Source organism: Canis aureus, chromosome 2, assembly GCF_053574225.1.
Source record: "Canis aureus isolate CA01 chromosome 2, VMU_Caureus_v.1.0, whole genome shotgun sequence".
NCBI classification, from domain to species: Eukaryota; Metazoa; Chordata; class Mammalia; order Carnivora; family Canidae; genus Canis; species Canis aureus.
Genome location: NC_135612.1, coordinates 21,754,115 through 21,775,575, shown reverse-complemented (window position 1 = coordinate 21,775,575; position 21,461 = coordinate 21,754,115). Strand labels below are relative to the sequence as shown.

The window sequence follows — 21,461 nt, the reverse complement described above, 5'->3', positions numbered from 1 at the left end:
GAATTTCAGAATAACAACTTTTTACTATAACCCATATGATATCTAGTGTATATATACATATATATAGTAAAAAAATGTTTATTTTTATCCTTATCTACAATTTAAGTAGTGTTGAATAATTTTTAGTATTTGTTCTAAATATCTCATGATATACTAAAAATTATTTGTTGTTATTCTGAAATTCAAATTTAAGTAGGTGTCCTATATTATCTCTGGCAACTGTAACTGTGGTATATTCTCAGAGTTGAGTTAGACATGAAGTAACTTACACTGTCTGGAAAGCATGACAGCCACAAAGGAAGCTATGGGAAAGAAACAAAACCCTGAATTTTTGTTGTTGTTTAGCTGTATGTAGTTGACATACAATATTATATTAGTTTCAGGTATTCAACATAGTGATTCAACATTTATATACATTACAAAGTGATCATCACGATAGATCTAGCTACCATCTGTCACCATAGAAAGTTGTTACATATTATTAACTATATTCCCTATGCTTTACAAAATCCTAGATTTTTTGAAAGCTTAAACATAAGGCTAGACATTCACTGATTTGGGATGCTAGATTCAATTTTATTTCAAAAAAAGAAGACTACAGGGTTTCCAAAACTTGTTTTGGCCTGTTTATATATGCTTGTGTTTGTGTATGTCTACATATACCATCTTAATACCATAGCTTATTTCCCTGAACAGCTTGTTATAATCATAGATCAGTTTCATTTGGCATATGCTAAATATCTATAATTTTTTTTATAAAGGAAATATTTATGAATAACCAGTTCTGAAGGCAAAAGAATATTGTGTAGTATCTTTGCAGAGTCAAGTTGTTTGATGTTGCATTGACACACTGTGACGTTTTTGGGTCAAGCAGAAAAATCTGTATTTGCTCCCTGACAGATATTATTACTATGTTCACAGATCCAGGAGAAACCCATCATTTAGAGCTTCAACTTGGCTTCCCAAAAAGAGACATGTAATTTAGCCAAAAACTAGGAGAATGGGAGCAGTTCTAGTTCTTCAAACTCTTCTGCTACATTTGAATGAACTTTCAGCACTAATTTCCACCAGAAATTTTTAACATCCAGATACCAATTACTGGTTACAGTATCTGCTCTGTGATTCGGTTCAGATAACATATTCCAACATATGCTTATCATAGAAAGCAGATACAATTAGATGAGGTAAACAGGAGGTGGGGTTATTTAACTTATCTCTAGGAAATTAAAAGGGAGAATGAAAGGATAGGGATACCTACTTTTCCAAACAAACATATTTGACAGAATTGGCTCTGAGTGAGAGATGCCACAATTCCCACTGGTAAAGAAAATAATGTCATGAACATTGATTCATAAAACTAACCTTGTGTTCAAAAGGATCAGGGTTGGATAACTGGCAAATGCATCCACTTCATTGGTGGAGTCACAGCTGAGAAGCTTAGCTTAGTTCAGATACTTGTAGAAATAAGAGTTCATGGGGCCAGATTAGCACAGTCCACGATAAACTATACCTACAAAAATTCCAAATTTTATGTGTCAAGGATAAAAGAAAAATGTTTGTTTATATAGCTGGCTATTTAGTTATGAATTTTTTGCTCTCAAAATATACAATTGAATTTACACACTTAAAAATGACCAAATAATTTATTGTCAGACTATGAAAATTTACAGATAACAAATGCTAAACCAGAGAGAATTAGTGGACAGCAGGTATAAATTAGAACTATTCTGTGCAAACATTAGGGTATACACACTCAGATCTGTATATATATATATAATAACAAATAGCTACAAAATTATTTTAAGTGCATACAATGGACAAAACCACAAGGCAATCTTCATTACAGCCACAAAGTCATGAAACACAGAATGAGAATCTGGATCTACACAGTCTGCATACACAGCTCACACTCTAAATAATAACATATGTGAATCTAGAATTAACTAAATTAATATTAACTTAATAACTGAATATTCAGTGTAATAACATATTCAATCACATAGTATAATGAACTAAATAATAAGTATTCAAAAATTTAAGTACAGACCTCCTTTCTAAAGACAATGACTATATTATTGTCATGTTACAAATGTGGCAAGTTGACTCTGGGAACAAGGTACTCAAATTGGAACCCTGACCACCACCTGTACCAGATTCACCTGGGTACTTATGAAAATTCAGATTCTGGAGTCCCACCCGATACTTTATGAAGAATTCCACTTGCTTTTATGCATGTAGAGTTTAAGAATGTTTCCTAGAAGACAGAAGCAAGAGTGAATTGGTGACATTGAATTTATGTATTTATGTTGGGTTTTTTTTCTCTGTAACCTGTTGAGTACTCAAAAACGATTATGCTAATTTCTTCTCAATTAATTAAAAATACTCTCTTCTACCCAGCAGCTCACTAGATAAGGTTTTCTTATAAAGATATTTTAAATTTTAATATGAACAATATATAATTTGATATAGAAATTACTTAAGTCATTGCTACAAAACAACTGAAAACATTGAAGAAATTATTTTTTAATTTCTTCATCTGCACTAAAAAAAGCTAAGCTTATAGATAATTTTCTTAATTGTATCTAAAACCAAAATGTCTCAGTTGTATTAGCACTCATCATTATTCATGGGACTTAAAACAATTTATTAAATGCATTATTCTTTTTGATTAATTTTGAGACTATCACAATTAGTGCACTAAAACATAATGCCTTTATTTTTTCAAAATAATATTTGCTTGTCAATTACCAGGCAGTATTCTAGGCACTAAGGACAAGTCAATAAAATAAGTACACAGAAAAAATTACTACCCCCTATAGTTTACTGTTAGTGGCCCCTGTGCATCTTTAGCCTTAAAATACATGACTACTTATTAATAAACTTTCATGTATGTGAGGAAGTAGAATTCCAGTGAATGAATGTAGCTGCTGTCCATTTCCAGGAAAGCTATAAGAGAAGTTAGAGCAGAAAATGTGTAAACTGTACCATTAAAATAAGTTTCTGTAGGATAAATACCAAATATGAACCTTCCTGTGAGAGGTAGGGGTCAAGTTGACTTAGATATCCTCTGGGATCTGAAGGTCTACAGGGAAGTGAATTACCTCCTTAATTTAAAGGGGCGCCTAAGTTGATGATGGCTAAATTCCTTTATGCTATTCTGATAGACATTCCTAGCCTCCTCAGGAGAGAGATCTTCAAAGAGAATGGGATAGGCAAACCCATTAACAGCAGTTAGAAAGGAGGAAAAAAGCAGTAAGTTTACATTCTGGAATAACAGCTCAAAGCAGAAAAATCAGTGGGACACCCAGTTCCTTCAGTAACAATATTCCAGGACATGCTAAGTTAATTTTGAAAGATCGTCTTAAATTTGATTATTTCCTGTGTATTATTTCCTTTCTGTGCTGTTTCTCCATCATGATCATACAGTGGTAAAACCCGTCTAATGAAAGTGCCTGTTTGCTTTTCCTTATAGGAAACTAGGAAAGCCCAAGAAAATCAAATGGTGGTAAGGCAACTTTACAGGAGAGAGGAAAACAAGTTTTTCCTTCAAGTCCTGGTCATGATGCAAAATAGTAAAGAATATTAGGACTCAGCTGAGTCTGAGATATGTGCCTGAGGTCTAACAGAAGAGAAATCCATTTGATATACACACAACTCACATTTGTCATTGGAAAGGAAATAATGTTTCAGTCATTCATGGAGGCAAAGGGCTGAATAATAGCATTATAATGCATTTCTCTGTCTTTATTACCCAATAAACAACAAGTCCTTCAAGGGCAAGGATTAATTCATTTTTGTCTTTTCATGGCCTAGCAGGGTAGTTGACACAAGTTACTTACTCATAAAAGTTGATGCAAAATTTGCAAAATGCATTATTTAATTACTTATCTGAATCATCTTACAATTGAAAAAAATAAAACATTTATAGAATTCTTAATGTGTAACAGGCAGTAGAAAAATATGAATCAGTGTCATAGAGAGCTTGATGTCTGTCTGTTTGTTTGTTTGTTTGTTAAAGATTTTATTTACCTGAGAAAGAGAGAGAGAAAAGGAACATAAATGGGAGGAGAGGGAAAAGGAGAAGCTGACTCCCCACTGAGCAGGGAGACTGACATGTATACCTGGATCCCAGGACCCTGGGATCATGACCTGAGCCAAAGGCAGATACTTAACCAACTGAGCCACCCAGTGCACCAAGGACTTGATGTTTGATATGAGTCTTGATCAATAATACTATGTGGAAAATGAGAAAAGAGACCTTTGAGACAGAGACACTAGAATTTGCAAAGGCATAGTAGTGATGATGTCTTTTGGAGTAATTTAAGAGGGATGAGGTGAGGCTAGAAAGGTGTGTTAGGGCCAGATCATAAATAATTTTGAATGCTGTGTTAGGAAGTTTAGATTTTAATCAGTGGATCCTGGGAAGCCAGAGAAAGTTTGTAAGAATGGAAATATACGGGATAGGATTTGTCTTCTGGAAAGTTAGGCCTGGAACTAGTTTGAATGAAGAACTAAGTATGTCCTACAATATAATCAGGTTATAAAGTTATTGGAACAATTCAGGGAAAAAAAACTAAAGTCCAAACAAAGAGATGGATAATAGGCACAAATGTTTGTGTTTAAACATATAAAGCAAAAAACCCCTTCATATTTAACATAAGGTATCAAAACATATAAAACACATAACAATGACTTACTGATGAATATGAGGTGGAGGATGTAGGAGAGAGAAGTCTCGAGGATGACCCTAAGGTTTCTGGCGAGGAAATGGAGAGTCCCTGTCTTTGTTGAGAAAAACCAGAGAGGGATGATTCAGCAGGAAAGAATGGCCATCAGTTCAGGGACCTGCTGAGTTTGAGGTGCCTGCAGACATTTTATGGAGATGTTCCTCAGTGAGATAAGGAGATTTGCAGCTCTGGGAGTAGCTGGTATTGAGCAGGATTTTTGATTTATCAGCAAAGAATTAGAAGATGAGCCAAGGGGGAAGAAGTTCACCTTGTGAAAGTGCATAGCACTGAAGGAAAGAAGCCTGGAGTGTACACCAGAGATATCACTATCCAAGGAGCAAGAGTCAAAGAGGAAAGAGAGAAGCACATCCAGAGGATCGGGTGGCCAGACAGGGAAGAAGAACTCCTTACAAAAGCCAAAGGAAGCCAAATTCCAGTGGAGAATTAAGTCAGGTATAAAATAAAATGACTGGGAGTGGGGGGGAAGCTATTCCACTGGATACTTTGGAGGACATCATGCAGTGTTTCAAATAGAGAAACCAAATTATAGGATATGGGGGGGGGGGTGGGAAACAAGGGTAGAAGGATATTGGTGCATCACTGGCAGTTAGTAGTGAAAAGAAAGTTCAAGATCAGGTTTGGAGTTTGAGAAGACAACAGAGTCAAGAAAATATTCTCTCTCTGGGAAATTCAGTTTTCTGTCCCTAGTCAGGGACCAGAGAGGGCCTAAATCTGTCCCTAATGTTAACTCTCTTTTTCCATTTTCCTCTTTCTTGATTATCTTATAGATTTTACAATTCAGCCCTTTCTTGTGAGAGTTTCCCATCTCATGTTCCTTTACCTTCCCATATGGTCTAGATATGAAAGACTGAGATCCCACCGGCAGGAGCCTTACCCAGAAGTTGGGACAGGTTTTCCAGTTTAGGCACAGAGAGGACATAGATGTACTTGCTGCTAAGAAAATTATGAATTTTCCCCTCATCACATCCAAATAGCAGAATTCCTGTTTGATTCAAAAGAGCCACTGAATTTTGTAGAATTCTTCACTCAAATATACAATAAGCCTAAACTACCTTCATTTTTCTTATTTCAATTTTTTTTTTTTTTTTTTGCCTGTGGACATCCTTATTTTCAATTGGTTTTCTCAGTCTGTTTCCCTCCCCCCCCCATTTTTTGGGGGTATTTCCTAAATGTTTTGTAACCCCAACTGATGTTATAAACGTTTTTTATTGATATGAGAAACTTTTTGTTGGTCTTTCCTCATCTGACCCCACTTCCAAATGCATCTCCTTTTAAAGGACCAGGTGGTTTAACTCTACAGACCACATGGATTTTGCAAAAACCATCAGAATTATCCAAGAGAAAGAAGGTAGAATGTAAACATGAGTTTAGCCCACACTCAGTCTTAGAGGTCTCATGAAAGATATAAAATGAATCCCGTTTATAACTCTGGCTTACAGAAAAAAATGTAAATGTCTATGTTTTAATATATAGCTATTCAATGTTTATTTTCAAATGGTTCAAAATAACTGAAAGTAGTACAAGTTACCAAAGCAGAACTGTTCTTCTCTACCCCCAGTGTCACTGCCCCACTTTTCAGTTTTTAAAACACTTGCTTTTACATTAATATAAATCAGCCGACGCCTGTTTCACAAAATATTCCATATTGCTCAGCTCAAAACCATTCTCTGCCAAACACATGGAGGCGCCTTGTGCTCTGGAGAAAATGACACATGTTAACTAGCAAAAACACAGAAGCCTCTGTCTTCCAGTTCCTAATGCTCTGGCCTCCCAGGCTGCCCACGTGGACACTCCACAGCCACTTACCCAGGCCCTTCCCACAGACAGTCTTCAAGCTCTGCTATTGTTCCCAATTCTAGAAAACCACAAATGCATTTATTTGCAATATGTTTAAAAAATAAAACGGCCTTAGGTAATGAGGTAGATGGAGCAGTCACCAATTTGTCCCTTTAAATGCCTAATGTTTGTTTCCTTATGATTTCACAGTTTCAGTGTGCCTTTTCAGAGAATCAGCATGCCAAAAGAAACAACTTTTTTCTGTTGAGTGGCTTCTGATTTCTTGTTGAAGAGCACCACCTCATGGTCATTCTGTTTCTTTAATTATTACAAGGGAGGACTGATCCCATTTGATTTTCTCTTCTAGTTTATTTTACTTTGTAACCATGACTAAAGCTGATATGTATTAAAATATAGTTTAAATAGAACAATTTATCTGGCACAGCTGTTTGGGTTGACCCATCCCTTCATCTTTTGCTTTGGGGGTTCATTTTTATATTCCCTGAGCACCTATCACATCCCTTTCTCTATGGTAGGTGCTATATGGATGTGGTTAAAGGCATCTTTCTTGGTCTCACTATTTTAATGGTCACCTATGTAATGATGGTTTTTCACTTAATTTTCTTCTAAGTTCTTACTAGAATTTAGTATCACTCATACAACTGTATGTAGCTGAATATCCAATCATTTCTTGGAATTACAATATAGATAGTTTCTTGTCTTTTCTTCTTATAAAAATCTTTGACACCATTGCTTCTGAAATCCTGACTTAGAATCTTAAAGACAGCCTGATTCCTACTTGTCTTTTCTTTCTTTCAGATAATAATACTGTCATTTCTTCCTCTATCTTTGTTTCACTCTCTATCCTAGCTAAATCTCTGGTGCAACTTTTATTAAAGTTATGATGAGGTTCCTATGGTATTAGCCATCTCTTCTTTAGCAGATCCCTTCATCTTTATTTCAGAACACATATGCTTTTCTCTGAATTTCGCAATTAAAACTGAAGAATACAATCGAAATTACTTTAAAAATCATTGGCATCATTTTTTCCCATCAAAGCTCTTCATATAAGGATAAATATTTAGGTATAAGAATTTTCAAATGTCCAGGGATGCCTGGGTGGCTCAGTGGTTGAGTGTCTGCCTTCAGCTCAGGGCGTGATCCTGGGGTCCCAGGATCAAGTCCCACATCAGGCTCCCTGCATGGAGCCTGCTTCTCCCTCTGCCTGTGTCTCTGCCTCTCTCTCTCTCTCTCTCTCTCTCTCTCTCTGTTTCTCATGAATAAATAAATAAAATCTTTAAAAAAAAGAATTTTCAAATGTCCAATTAACAAGGAGATAAATGCCCCCATTTACAGAAATGGATAAATTATTGTACATTCATGCAATGGAATATTAAACATTGAGAATGTTTTTAAATGGTAATTAATATTAAATGAAAAAAAGCAGAACACAAAAATATGTAGTCAGTGAAATCCCATTTTTTGAAATATCTGTGCAAAAATCAGAAAGACATAAAATGTGCACAGAATATTTGGTTAACAGCAGTTCTTTTTATATTTTTCAAGTCCTTCCTAATTGTGATTTTTTAAAGGATAAATTATTTATAAAATAACAAACTTAACATTTCTTCTTACTCTTTGAGTCAAACTGGCATTCAGTTTTGAGTTTATCACACAAGCTGACTTAAAATTTGAAACTTTCAGAGGCATCAAGATGGCAGAAGAGTAGGGATCCTCAATTCACCTGGTCCCCTAGGAGTTACCTAGATAACTTTCAAACATTCTGAACACCGATGAATACAATTTGAAACTTGCAATTTTTATTCTAAAATTCTAAATTTAAGTCCTTTTCTTATCTCAAAAGAGATAGCTACATACAGGGTTAATATCCAAAATATACAAGAAACTACAACTGAAGACCAAAAGCAACAAAACAAAACTCCATGGAAGAAAGAATGGGCGAAGGACCTGAATAGACATTTTTCCAAAGGAGACATACAGATGGCGACAGGTACATAAACTCATCATCAAGGAAATGCAATTCAACATCACAGTAAGATATCACCTCAAACTTTTAGGATGGCTGTTACCAAACAGATAAGAGACGACAAGTGCTGGTGAGGATGTGGAGAAAGGAGACCCTTCACACATCTTGGTGGAATGTGAATTGGTGCAGCTACAGTGTAGAGATTCCTCAAGACATTGAAAGTAGAACTACCACATGATCCGGCAATCCCACAAAACCAACTTTCTTTTTTTAAAGATTTTATTGATTTATTCATGAGAGACACACAGAGAGAGGCAGAAACATAGGCAGAGGGAGAAGCAGGCTCCCTCCAGGGAACTCGATGTGGGACTCGATTCCGGGACTCCAGGATCCCTCCCTGAGCCAAAGGCAGAGGCTCAACTACTGAGCGATCCAGGCGTCCCACACAAACTCAATTTCTTGAAAAGATATCCATATTCCCATGTTCACTGCAGCACTGTTCACAATAGCTAACGTATGGAAACAACCTAAGTGTCTGACAAATGAATGAATCAGTAAATTTGGTACACACACACACACACACACACACACAGAGAAGAGTATTATTTGATCTTTAAAAAGAAGGAAATTTTGTCATTTGTGACAACATGAATTGGACTCGAGGGCATTATGCTTGATGAAATAAGACAGAGAAAGACAAATACTGCATGGTATCACTATACGTGGAATTAAAAAGAAAAAGCTAGAAAGGGAGAAGTGGTTGCCAGGGTCTAGCAGGGGGTAGAAATAGGGAGAAGATACAAAATTCAGCTATAGGCTAAAAGATACAAAATTCAGCTATATGATGAATAAAGGCTGAGGATCTAATATATAACATGGGGACTATAGTTGAGAATGCTGTATTGTATAAATGAAATTTGCTAAAAGAATGGAATTTAGATGTTCTCTCTCTCACACACACATAGGATAAATACATGAAGCAATGGATGTGTTAATGGAGAAACCCTTTCACAGTGAATTCATACATACATCATGTTGTGTCCTTCAATGTCTTATCATTGTGTCAATTATACCTCAAAACTGAAAAAACTAAATAGTACAAATCACAAAAATAAAAGGGACAACTGCTCTAGAGTTCCTGAAAATAGGGAACTCTACTATATAAGGGTCTTAGTGAAATATTTTAAACAAAAATGTGGTATTTGTCTAGCTCAGTTCATTCTTTTAGGCAAATTCAACCCACAGTCAGTTTCATAAAAGGAAATGTGTTGAAAGAGTTATCTCCTATTTATAACTACAAACCACTCTGGTAAATTGTCCACTTGGAGTGGAAGTTGATCAAAAGCTGACAATGGAAAAACACAGCTGCAAGCTGACCTACCCATCCTTTGCTAATGGCTGTTTATTTGGACATACAAGGCAGCTCTGGTCTTGGTGAATGGAGTTCATTGTCTCAGACCCTGCTAGGAAATCTGGTAAAGCCCATGCACAGCCAGCTTTTCCTCACCCCACTGCCTTGCTCATCACTGATATAGTCTGTGGTGACTGCAGGACTGGTAGTGGTAAAGAAAGGAAGAGGAAAGAAGGGATATTGAAGAAGGGAAGGGAATAGACCTAGTAAAGACAATATATTAATACATCTATTGAGCTTTCATCATGTACTAAGTCCTCTGCTTGGCTCTTTCCATATGTTATCACACTTCATTTTCACAATGACCTTATGAAGTAGTGCAGATGAGGAAACAGAGGTTTATGGAAGGTTGCCTAAGATGGGTCACGTTACTGGTAGGGAGCAGGTCTTCCACCTCTAAAACTCTGCTCATAACCAGGCTCTTTTGAGAGTTACAGTCACAGACTTTAAAATGTGTTCTAAGCACTTCCTTGTGTGAGAATAAAGGAATGGAAAAAAAAGAAGCTCAAGGGGCTGGCTCAGTCAGTTGAGCCTCTGACTCTCAATTTTGGCCCAGGTCATAATCTCATGTGTCATGAGATCAAGCCCCACATTGGGCTTCATGCTCAATGGGTTATCTGCTTGAGATTCTTTCCCTCTCCTTTAAAAGAAGGAGGAGGAGGAGAAGGAAGAGGAAAAGGAGAAGCAGGAAGCAAAAGCAGAAGAAGAAATAGAAGTAGTAGTAGTAGTAGTAGTAGTAGTAGTAGTTGTTGTTGTTGTTCAGGGATCTGGTTGGGTCTGTGTGTGACAAATTAATCTTACCTTCTCATAGAACCTCAAAATGAAGAATCTGGATGTCCTCTTTTTGAGGAAAAAAGCTCGGGTGACTAAAATTTCACAAGAAAATAGCAGGCATAAAAGTCTGAGCAAATAGCAGACCTTGACTCTATTTAATTTTCAGTGAGGATCAGGAATGCTTTTATTGTGACATTTCTCAGAATGTACCTTTACCAATTAATTTCATAATTGTTAATCCTACGCTTTGTCTTCTGTCTTTCCCATTACATTCTTGTCACCATCACCTCTCTCTTGATTCTGAGGAGGAAAGGGGCTTATATTTGCTCTAGGTGTTTGAGTCTTTATCAGGTCAGTGGAGAGAGAGGCGCCTGAATGGCTCATTGGTTGGCATCTGCCTCCAGCTCAGGTTATGACCTTGGGATCCCGGGGTTGAGCCCCACACCAGGTTCCCTGCTCAGTGGGGAGTCTGCTTCCCCCTCTCCCTCTGCTCCTTCACCTGCTTCTCCCTCTCCCTCTGCCCTTCTGCCTGCTTGTGCTCTCTGGCTCTTTCTCTCTCTGTCAAATAAATAAATACATTAAAAAAAAAAAAAAAAGACCAGCAAAGAGAAACACCAAAGGAGATTGAGTGACAGGATATAAATTTGTTCATGTTTTCATGATCACCTCTCTCCAATAAGCCAGTGACCTTCTCACCTCTCCCACTAGCACCCATCCTTCCTACCACTAGAAACTCCATCTACCACTGCAGAGCTCCTGCTTCCCTGACCAAGTAAGTAGTGATTAGACTATGGAGCTGGAGAGAATCCCCACAGAGTTCAGGAGATGGAAGTTTTCTGAAATCCAAAATATTAATATATTTGATCAGGAATTTCTAACATAATGTTTTCTATACTTTGGAGGTATAAGTATATATCACAAAACTATTCCCATATCTTTTTCACCAGGAAACATAACCACAGTGAAAGCTATAATGACGTGGCATGTCAATGGGTGGATTTACGTTCCAATTTGAATCAAACTCTAAGTTTTAGAGGCACACTAATTCTTAAACTTAAAGAAGCTTCCACATGGTAATTCTAAAATGGAGAGACTATGAAAGCTTGTTTATAAAGCTGAATCTACAAACTAGTCTACAAAACCACTGTATCACACATGTTTACAATTAAGAACTAAGGGAGGCTATAAATTAGCCCCAATATTAACATATTCTATCACCCGGATAAACAAACCTCAAAAAAATTCAGATCAACACCTATATTTAACTATAAATTTGGTAAGATTACAACAAAGGTCCCAGTAATTCTTACAAATAGCAGCCTCACCCCATCATTTCACTACCTCATAGCAAGATTTATTTTGATAATTTAAAGCTGTTTACATTGCAAAATAAAAGTGTTTTGGCATTTTGACCTTTAAAAAAATGTAGAAACTGAAATATGGTTATATCTTTACTGAGTTGTTCTTATTTAGAAGTCTGAAAGAGATTAAAGTAGAGTTATAGTATAGTTACACGTGCATGTATCTATTTTCCCCCGTTAGACTGTAAGCAATTTGAGGAGAGAAAAATATGCTTGCCTTATTCTCAGTACATAAAAACAGTAATTGTGAATGTTCAAAATTTTGTGAAATAAATACCTGTTTTTTTCAGTGTCAACTTAAGACTACTATAATAAAAATATAGCAAGACACATAGAATTCATGTGCAAATCATTTTTCAGACAGTTCTCCAAACTTTTTCTCATACATAATATCATCTCAATGTTAACAGTAGAGATTTGATGGTTATGGAAAGGTATTTGTAAGTTAATTAGCAGTATTCAAATGACAGGTAATGGTAAGTATGTAAATAGCAGTCCCTCCATTGTGGGGGGTAAATAAATACTTAACTGTTTAAGAATAAGCAAGAGCCTCTTCTTAGCTTTTTTTTTTTCCTCGCTTTTTTTTTTCTCTCTTAGCTTTGATGCAGACTGTCTACAACCAGTTAGCCATAAATCTTAGAGGACCCCAACAACTGATTAGCAGGAAAAGAAGAGATTTTTAGTAGGATCATGAAACAGACTGCTGAAATAACCTGATCACAGATTTTGCAGAACAAAGATTAGGAAAAAAAAAAAAAAACTGAAACTTAAAAGAGAATACAAATTCTTTTAGATGATAAGGAGAAGGAGCCTAGCAGACAAAGGTCATTCTTGAACAGCTGGTCAGGCTGCCAAGATATGTTTGGGAAATTAAAGAAAAATACAAAATCTGGAGAGTCAGAGGGAACTCATGAGAAGCCTCATACTCTCCTCTAAAGAATCTGAAGTTTTATACTGAGGGTGGTGGGGAACTAGTAAAGAACTTTAGATGGTGAAGGTCATGATCATCTAATATCTTAGAAATGTTACACTGAAATTATATTTTGATGAGTTTATAAAACAGCAAATACTTCCATAGTATTTTAAGTAAAACCGCAAGGTAAAATTATGTGCACATGTAAATTATAAAGATGATGTTTCTATCACTGTCAAAAAGAAAATCAAGATAAAAAGATCCAACAGAAAGGAAATAGACCTAAATCTCAATGATGGCTGACTTTGGGTGCTACAATTATGGTAGAATTAACTCAATAAACACATATTGTGTATATTTAAATTTCATTTTTAAAAGATTTCAAGGGCAGCCCGGGTGGCTCAGTGGTTTAGCGCAGCCTTCAGCCTAGGGCGTGATCCTGGAGACCCGGGATTGAGTCCCGTGTCAGGCTCCCTGCATGGAGCCTGCTTCTCCCTCTGTCTGTGTCTCTGCCTCTCTCTCTGTGTTTCTCATGAATAAATAAATAAAACTTTTTTAAATAAATAAATAAAAGATTTCAAGCTTCATTGCTCTCTTTGTAAAAAGCTGAAAAGCATAGTAAGTGTATGTCTTTTTTTTTGTTTTATTGCCAATGTGCTAGGATTAAATATTGCTACATGAGATAAGTGTGTCTTAAAAAGTAGTCCTATTTACTATAGTGAATTTAGTTTTTCTTTTGAAACTTGGAGTTCATATGGTCAATTTTGTTTTCTTCCAAAGAATATAGGAATTGGGCTGAAATTATAATTTCTGGAAGGAGGCAGTATGGTTTATAGAACTAAAAGGCCATGCTCAAGCTAGCATAGGTTTATTTCCAGATGTCTGTCCTCTGACAAATTGCTTAACATTCTTGGAAAAGGGCGATCATAATGATGACCCACAGATGTGTGGAGGTTGCAGTGGGGGTATGGTAATAACAACAGTCTGTAAGGCCAAATTGCAACTAAAATTATTTTAATTAACTATATATCATTAATATATTCTGAGAAGTACTTGAAAGCGCAGTTGTCACACCTACAGATCTGGTGAATTTTTACCCCCAGGCTTATCATCCTGTAAGTATGGTTTGGATTATTTCCCTCCAGGGACATTAACTGGCATGTCAGAATTCAAATGTCTCTGCTGCTTTTCTGTCCATTTATGTGGACTTGTAAGATCTTTCTTCAGTGATTTTTTCTACCATTTCAGATTTCTTTGCCTGGAAATTGGTGACTGAATAATTTCAACTGAAATAATGAAAATTGTATCCCAAACTTGTTTAGGTTACTTATGAATATAAGAAAGGAATTTTTTAAAATTTATTTATTTGAGAGAAAGAGAATGAGCACATGGGAGGGATAGAGAGAGAGACAGAGGATCTCAAGCAGGCTCTCTGCTAAGTGTGGAGCATGACGTGGGGGTCTATCCCAAGACCCTGAGATCATGACCTGAGCCAAAACCAAGAAGTCAGATACTTGATCCATTGAGCAACCCACGCACTCCAAGAAAGGAAATTCCAATGGCCTATCCTATTCCTGTGTCTCCCCAGATATGTGTACCACACCAAGCCAGGTCTTGACAAATTTATAGAGTCGCAACTAGTATGACATTTCATTTTTAAATATGCATCACAAAGAATAAAGGAAATCTTTATTTGTGTGAATTGTTCTTCTGCCCTATACCCATCAATGGTATCTCATTCAAAGTAAAAGCCAAAATGCATGTATTTGCAAAACCCTCTGAGGTCAAACGCTCCACTCTCTCAAAAACTTCAGCTTCTATAGCTCTCCTTTCTAGACTGACTCTAGCTACACTGACCATCTTGCTATTTCTTGTACATGTCAAGAATTTGTACTTGCCATTCCCATCTTTATTCAATACTCTTCCCTAGATCTCTACATGGCTTACTCCCTCACCACTTTTAAGTCAAGTATTTATAGTGAGTTGTTCTCCATCCGTCTTACCTAAAATAGTAACAAACCCCACCAGTACTCCCAGGTGCCTCTGTCTGTTCCATAATAAGGGGGGTATATGCAAAATAACCTCCAAAGACTGGAGGAGCCATTAGAAAAATGCTGACAAGTCCAGCTTGACAAGAAATGGTTTATTAAGGGGACTTACTGAACAGAAGAACATTTTGGGCAGATGCAAAACAAGTAGACCTCTGTAACTCTATCACCCTTAGGATGTGCTTTTATAGTGTATAGGCTAGGGAGTAGGTGCTGAGGGACCACCCAAGAGAAGAATGTTTAAGAATAGGTGGGTATCATAGTCCTATCTCCAGAGGTGGTCAAGGAGGTTATGCCCTGAGCATGTACTTAAGGGTATGGTTAAACAAAACGAAAAAAAATGTAAGGAAAGAATGCTGCACTCAAGAAGGCTTCAGGTCATAGAACAGTCATCATGATACATTTGTTCAATATACTATTAGTCTGGTTCACATACTCTCCCATTCTCATGTTTTCTTCTTCAGAAAGGAAAAGTTCTTTATTGAATTTACAACCATCTCTTTATTTTCAGTTTTCGTCAACTAGAATTTAAACCTCATGAGTAGGGATTTGTGCAAGTTTACCACTGCTGTGTACCCAGCATAAAAGTGTTAGCAGTTAGTTGGACAGTTAGGTAGTCAGGACCAGGGTCCTCAACAAGAAAATATGGAGTCAGGACAGCTAAAATAAAACAGCATTAACATCCTGCTTTGCAGCTTAGACAGGACACACACTAGCATTATGTTTTGCAGCCTTTATAGAAATGACTTCTGCAAAACATCCTAAAATGAAACAATTTTTTTTTTTAAATTTATTTATGATAGTCACAGAGAGAGAGAGAGAGAGGCAGAGACATAGGCAGAGGGAGAAGCAGGCTCCATGCATCGGGAGCCCGACGTGGGATTCGATCCCGGGTCTCCAGGATCGCGCCCTGGGCCAAAGGCAGGCGCCAAACCGCTGCGCCACCCAGGGATCCCCTAAAATGAAACAATTAACCACAAAGCATTTGTCACCCTTATGGGCAAGGGGCAGTTAAGACATCAGCCCCCAGATGTCAGCCAAAAAAGATCATCAGCATGTAGACATTAACCTAATAGGTAGGTAGATATGTGACCAAAATCCTGATTAGCATGACTCAGCACACCTTGATTGCTTAAGATAGTTCTGCAAGAGAGCTAATAAAACCCCCTAAATGTAGAAACTCTAAGGGCAACCCTCTCAGGTCCCCTCCTCTCAGGGAGCTTTATACTATTACTCAATAAACTTTGCTTTGCTGCCCACCACCCTCTAGTCTACCTCTTCATTGTTCAAAGTGGTGTGGCCAAAAATCATGGACACTAAAGTCAGAAAATTCCTGCAACAAAACAATATCTTCATAGAGTGTGTGCTCAATAAATATTTACAGCATAAATACATTCATTAATCAAATGAAGTTAGGAAAGTTCTTTCACAGAGAAGCACTTGTTTAAAACGGGGTAAACCAGATTCAGTTGGAAAAAGAAGCACTGGATCCATTTATTATAAAAATGCTTTTTAAAGATTTACTTATTCATAAGAGACACAGAGAAAGGCAGAGACATAGGTAGGAGAAGCAGACTCCACAGGGAGCCCAATGTGGGACTCGATCCTGGCAGGATCACGCCCTGAGTGAAAGGTAGATGCTCGACTGCTGAGCCACCCAGGCGTCCCCATTTATAGTAAAATTTTATTTTAATATCTCAAATAGGATATTTTTCTCAACTAATGATAATTTATCAGGAGAAAGAAAGCTAAGTGACATTGGAAACAAGTAGAAAACACTTCTTGTGGCAAAGCTAGCACTGGAAGCACCAGCTCAGACACAAGCCACAGAAGTTGTTGTCAGCAAAAATATGGTCTCAAGATTTCATTATTCATAAGGCTCCAGGGAATAAGAGAAGGTGATAGTTTCCTTTCTGGGTAGAGGACTATGGTCACATAACAATAAACACCACTACTCTGCTACCAATTTGAGACAGATGTGCACAAACCAGGTTAAAAACCTGCAGTCTGGGCAGCCCTGGTGGCTCAACGGTTTAGCGCCACTTTCAGCCCAGGGTGTGATCCTGGAAACCTGGGATCGAGTCCCATGTCGGGCTCCTTGCATGGAGCCTGCTTCTCCCTCTGCCTCTCTCTCTCTGTCTCTCATGAATAAATAAAATCTGAAAAAAAAAAAAACCCTGCAGTCTATGTGAAACAAATCCAGGGAAAGGATAAGATTGTAGAGATCAATGCCCCTTGAGATGAAGGACTTCTCATCATTGTCTGCTAACTGCCTGGGATGGCTACCAGCCATCAGAGAGGCACTGCAAAGCTCAGGGTTGTGGTGATTTCCAAGTTTGAGACTTAAGACTCCATAAAATGGAGATGTCACCCTCTTACTGTGACTGCAAGGAGAATGAGCACTGAGCAAGCGCTGGGCATGCCAAAACGCCACGTTTGATGATGTAGAAGCTAAGGCTTATCTGAGAAGCTTCTGGCAACAAGCAAAGTGTCAGGAAAGGGACGAGGTAGAGTTTCCAGAAAAATGAAACTTTCTAGATCCTGTGAGCACATAGGCTTAGTTTATGATGATTCTTTAACCTTTTATGTATGGGCATGGGGAACAAGAAAATCTCCAGGAGGAAAAGCTGCATGCCAAGCACATGCAGAACATGCTCCAAAAAGGAATTTGGTAGAACATTCAACTTAACCATTCTCTGGATCCCACAGTGGGAGGCAGAGATGGGAGAGGGAGATTATTTTCATATCAAGAGTCCACCATTCTCAGAGGGACAAAAACTTAGGAATGGGCCCTGACTTTTCAAGGCTACAAATCAGAAACAGAAGCCTCAAAATAGAGAATCACCTTTACATTCTGGTCACACCCCTCATGCTCAAGAGACAGCTACTCATTTTCTTTCTTCAATCAAATTACACAAAAATTTTAAGAGATTTCTTCTGGTTTGGGAGAAGTGTGCCTGTAATAGTTTCTCATGCTGGGGCTACAAATCATATAGATTAAGTAGCTTGTGAAGTTTTATAGGAGACTAGACAGTATGTTTTCATCTTTTTTAGAACATTACCTATGGAAAGGGTTCATGGGCAAACTTCCTTTCTAGGTATCACAAAGATTTTGCTAAAGAGCTGGTGTAACCTAATGAAAATATTAGTTTTGAAAATAGAACATTATTTGCAACTACTTAAACCTTTCTAAGTATAGACATTTACCTAAGTAATGGTTCTTTGGATCTAGAAAAATATTTTGACGGGCCACATTGGACAGTTTTTATTATACATGGCAGGGCTCCCAGAATAATCTAGATAGATAAGACTTAGAGAGGAAACTAACTGAAATCTCTTTCTGTGAAATAAAGTAACAGGGATTTCATAGTTACATACTATTGTAGTTATCCACTAATATAAATGGGAGCAAAACCTTAGAAAAAGAAACAGAATCAAGTTTCTAGATGTGCACTGTCCAACGTAGTAGCCACTAACCACATATGACTATTTAAGTAACAGTAAAAATTCAGTTCCTTAGGCACACTAGCCACATTTTAGGTGCTCAAGAGCCATACAAGGCTTGTGACTACTGGATTGGAAAGGGCAGAAAGTTTTGTTGGACAGTACTGGCATAGACAGGATTCTCAGAGGCATAGTTTGGGGGAAGACATTCAGTAGTAGAGTTGTTTTCAGACTGTGTGGAAATTATCTTCTTTTTTTTCCCAAGTCTAAAACAGAAATCTTTTTTACATAAAATTCCAGTCACATTATGTTACTGGTGCATTGGAGAATGGAGGAAGGGAACTGAAGTCCCAAAGTTGTAGGTGGGAACCAGCCACAAAGTAATGGAAGCTTGAGTTTGGGCAAGAAGATATGATTATGAATCTGAGAAATGACAGCAGAGAAGCAAACTTGGAACAACCCTCATTTTCTCCAAATATTTTAAAGCAAATTGGCCCCCAAATGAAGGGGGAAGCTAGGTAGTGTTATTTTATAGGAAGAGGTTTGAACCATTTTATTTAAATGTTAGAGTGAAAGATGGCCTCAGGAAGCTGGATGCCTTGGTGATGTGCAAGTGGTCAGTATTTTACTAACCCAATCAAAATGATCAAATAAATACTGTATGAGTATCTTGGGGGTATTGGCTTTTGGGGTATATCTGAGACTTAAGTGCTTTACTTGGGGATAGTAAGCCAAGGGTGATATTTAACAACTTCAGTTTGTCATACATGAGAAGCCTCCCCCCCCGCAAAAAAAATTCTAATTAACAAAGTCTTTCCCAAGATACTTTCACACCAAAGACATGAACAACCCCTTTCAGGCTTAAAAGCTTTTTCTTGGGAGGCCTGGGTGGCTCAGCGGTTGAGCGCCTGCCTTCAGCCCAGGGAGTGATCCTGGAGTCCTGGGATCCAGTCCCACATCGGGCTCCCTGCATGGAGCCTGTTTGTTTCTCTGCCTATGTCTGTGCCTCTCTGTGTGTGTGTCTCTCATGAAGAAATAAATAAAAATCTTAAAAAAAAAAAAAAAGCTCTTTCTCTGCAAAAGATGTTTTGGACCCATATAAAGTCTTATAAAGTTATAAGATTCTTCTTGAATGTATTTCACCAAAAGAAATAAGCCCTACACTGGTCCTCTGTTTAGAGAAAAGAAAATAGAAAAGGGTATAGTTATCTTCAATAAGAATAACTCAAATTTGCATTTTTTAGAACTCTATTATTTGAGAAACAGTGTTATCATTGCAGTGTATATACCTTATTTCATTCACTAGGTAACAGGTTTCTTGAAAAGACACAACTGATATCCTTTCACAATGTCCAGAAAAGTGCATTTTTGTGGTAGATAATAACTACTGTGTCCTACTTATATCTCAGATTACTACAAAGCTTTAGAACTGCACTCTACCAAGCTCCTAAAGCATGGCTAATCCAAATTTACATGTTTTGACTATAAAATACACATCAAATAAGTATAAAATACATACCAAAAAGAATATAAAATATCTCAATCATTTTTATATTGGTTACATGTTGAAATAATAGTTTTTATGTTAAAATATATTAAAGTTAATTAACCGATTTTTAGTAATACTAGAACACTTATTAATTATATATGTGGTTTTCATTATAGATCTATGGGACAACATTAATTTAGAAAAGCCATATAAATGGAAAATCTTGAAAGAAAAAGAAGTTGAATAATAGAAACACAGGCACAGAGCAGAAATGCAATATAAGATCAACTATTTTAAAACATGTATAGAAAGAGATTGGAAGTAAAAATATTTCTTTTTTTTAAGATTTGTTTTACTTACTTGAGAGAGACAGAGGGGGAAAGAGAGAAAGAGAGAGAGGGTGTGTACCCCCTACAAGGAGCTCATGTGGGGCTCAACCCTAGGGTTCACGACCTGAGCCAAAGGCAGCCACTTAACTGACTGAGTCACCAAGGCACCCCAAAAACAATTCTCTTTACTACACTTGTTTAAAAATCTGCATTTAAACTCTAAACTTTGACTCACTACATGCAGAGTAAAATGAGATAAGAATAAGAGAAAAAGTAAATGCTTGAGAAAGAAAAAAATAGATCTCTGGAGCCAGACATAACAGAGAAAATTCTTAGCCACTCTGGGATGATGGTTTTACCAAATAACGATGAGGAAGATTTGGAAGTTAATATCTGAATCCCCCTTTTATTTTTAGTGTGTTCTACAGTAGAGTTTCTTAACCAATCTTCTTAAAACAACTTCTCAAACAACACATGAGAGTAACCTATACTCTCATTTCTTCTATAAAGCGGATGATGCTCAAAGCATGCTGAATGCTTCAGCAGCAAAAATCAGATTAAGATTATTAATCTTAATTAATAATTAAGGACACTTGGGTGGCTCAGTTGGTTAAGTGTCTGCCTTCAACTCGGGTCAAGATCCTAGGGTCCTGGGATTGAGCCCAATATTGGGCTCCCCAGCTCTGCAAGGAGCCTGCTTCTCCCTTTCCCTCTGCCTGATGCTCCCCCTGCTTGTGTTTCCTGTCAAACAAATAAATAAAATCTTAAAAAAAAAAAGATTAAGATTATTGCCACCCAACCTGAAACTCCTATAGACACTCTAAAATTCACCAGGGTTAAATTAAAGCAGGGAAGATAGAGAACAGAGGCCAGTAAATACAGTCCAGACTTTGCAGGCTTATAAACCATGTCTAGATATTTGGCTATGGTTACTTCTACGTGCTACAAGGAAATCATCAGAAGCAAATAGCTGAGACCACTAGGTTTTAAAGGAAAGTAAATGACAGCCCACTGACCCACACTATAATCTTTTTATCAATAAACTTTTCATGATTTTTTTGTACCTAGAACCCCAACCCCTTGTATCATCAAAAAGGAGACACTAAGAGCTATATGACCCCCCAATAATGGTACATAATCCATTGTCCACCTCCTGAAAAATAATTGATAAGGAAAAAGAT

General features: G+C 37.1%; 1 long non-coding RNA gene across 26 annotated transcripts in view; it reads right to left on the bottom strand.

Moving 5' to 3' along the window:
- The window catches only part of LOC144294167 (uncharacterized), a 256,798-nt gene that overhangs the window by 81,142 nt on the left and 154,195 nt on the right, over positions 1-21,461 (bottom strand). For 21 of the 26 annotated variants that reach the window (XR_013361635.1, XR_013361582.1, XR_013361660.1 and 18 more), the window contains 3 exons: positions 2,160-2,254; positions 1,363-1,510; positions 270-302 (listed from right to left, as the gene is read on the bottom strand). This is a non-coding gene — a long non-coding RNA (uncharacterized LOC144294167). Of the gene's footprint in view, positions 1-269; positions 324-1,362; positions 1,511-2,159; positions 2,255-12,586; positions 12,711-21,461 lie in introns of all 26 variants that reach the window. The other 5 variants (XR_013361649.1, XR_013361637.1, XR_013361651.1 and 2 more) reach the window with 3 other exon arrangements.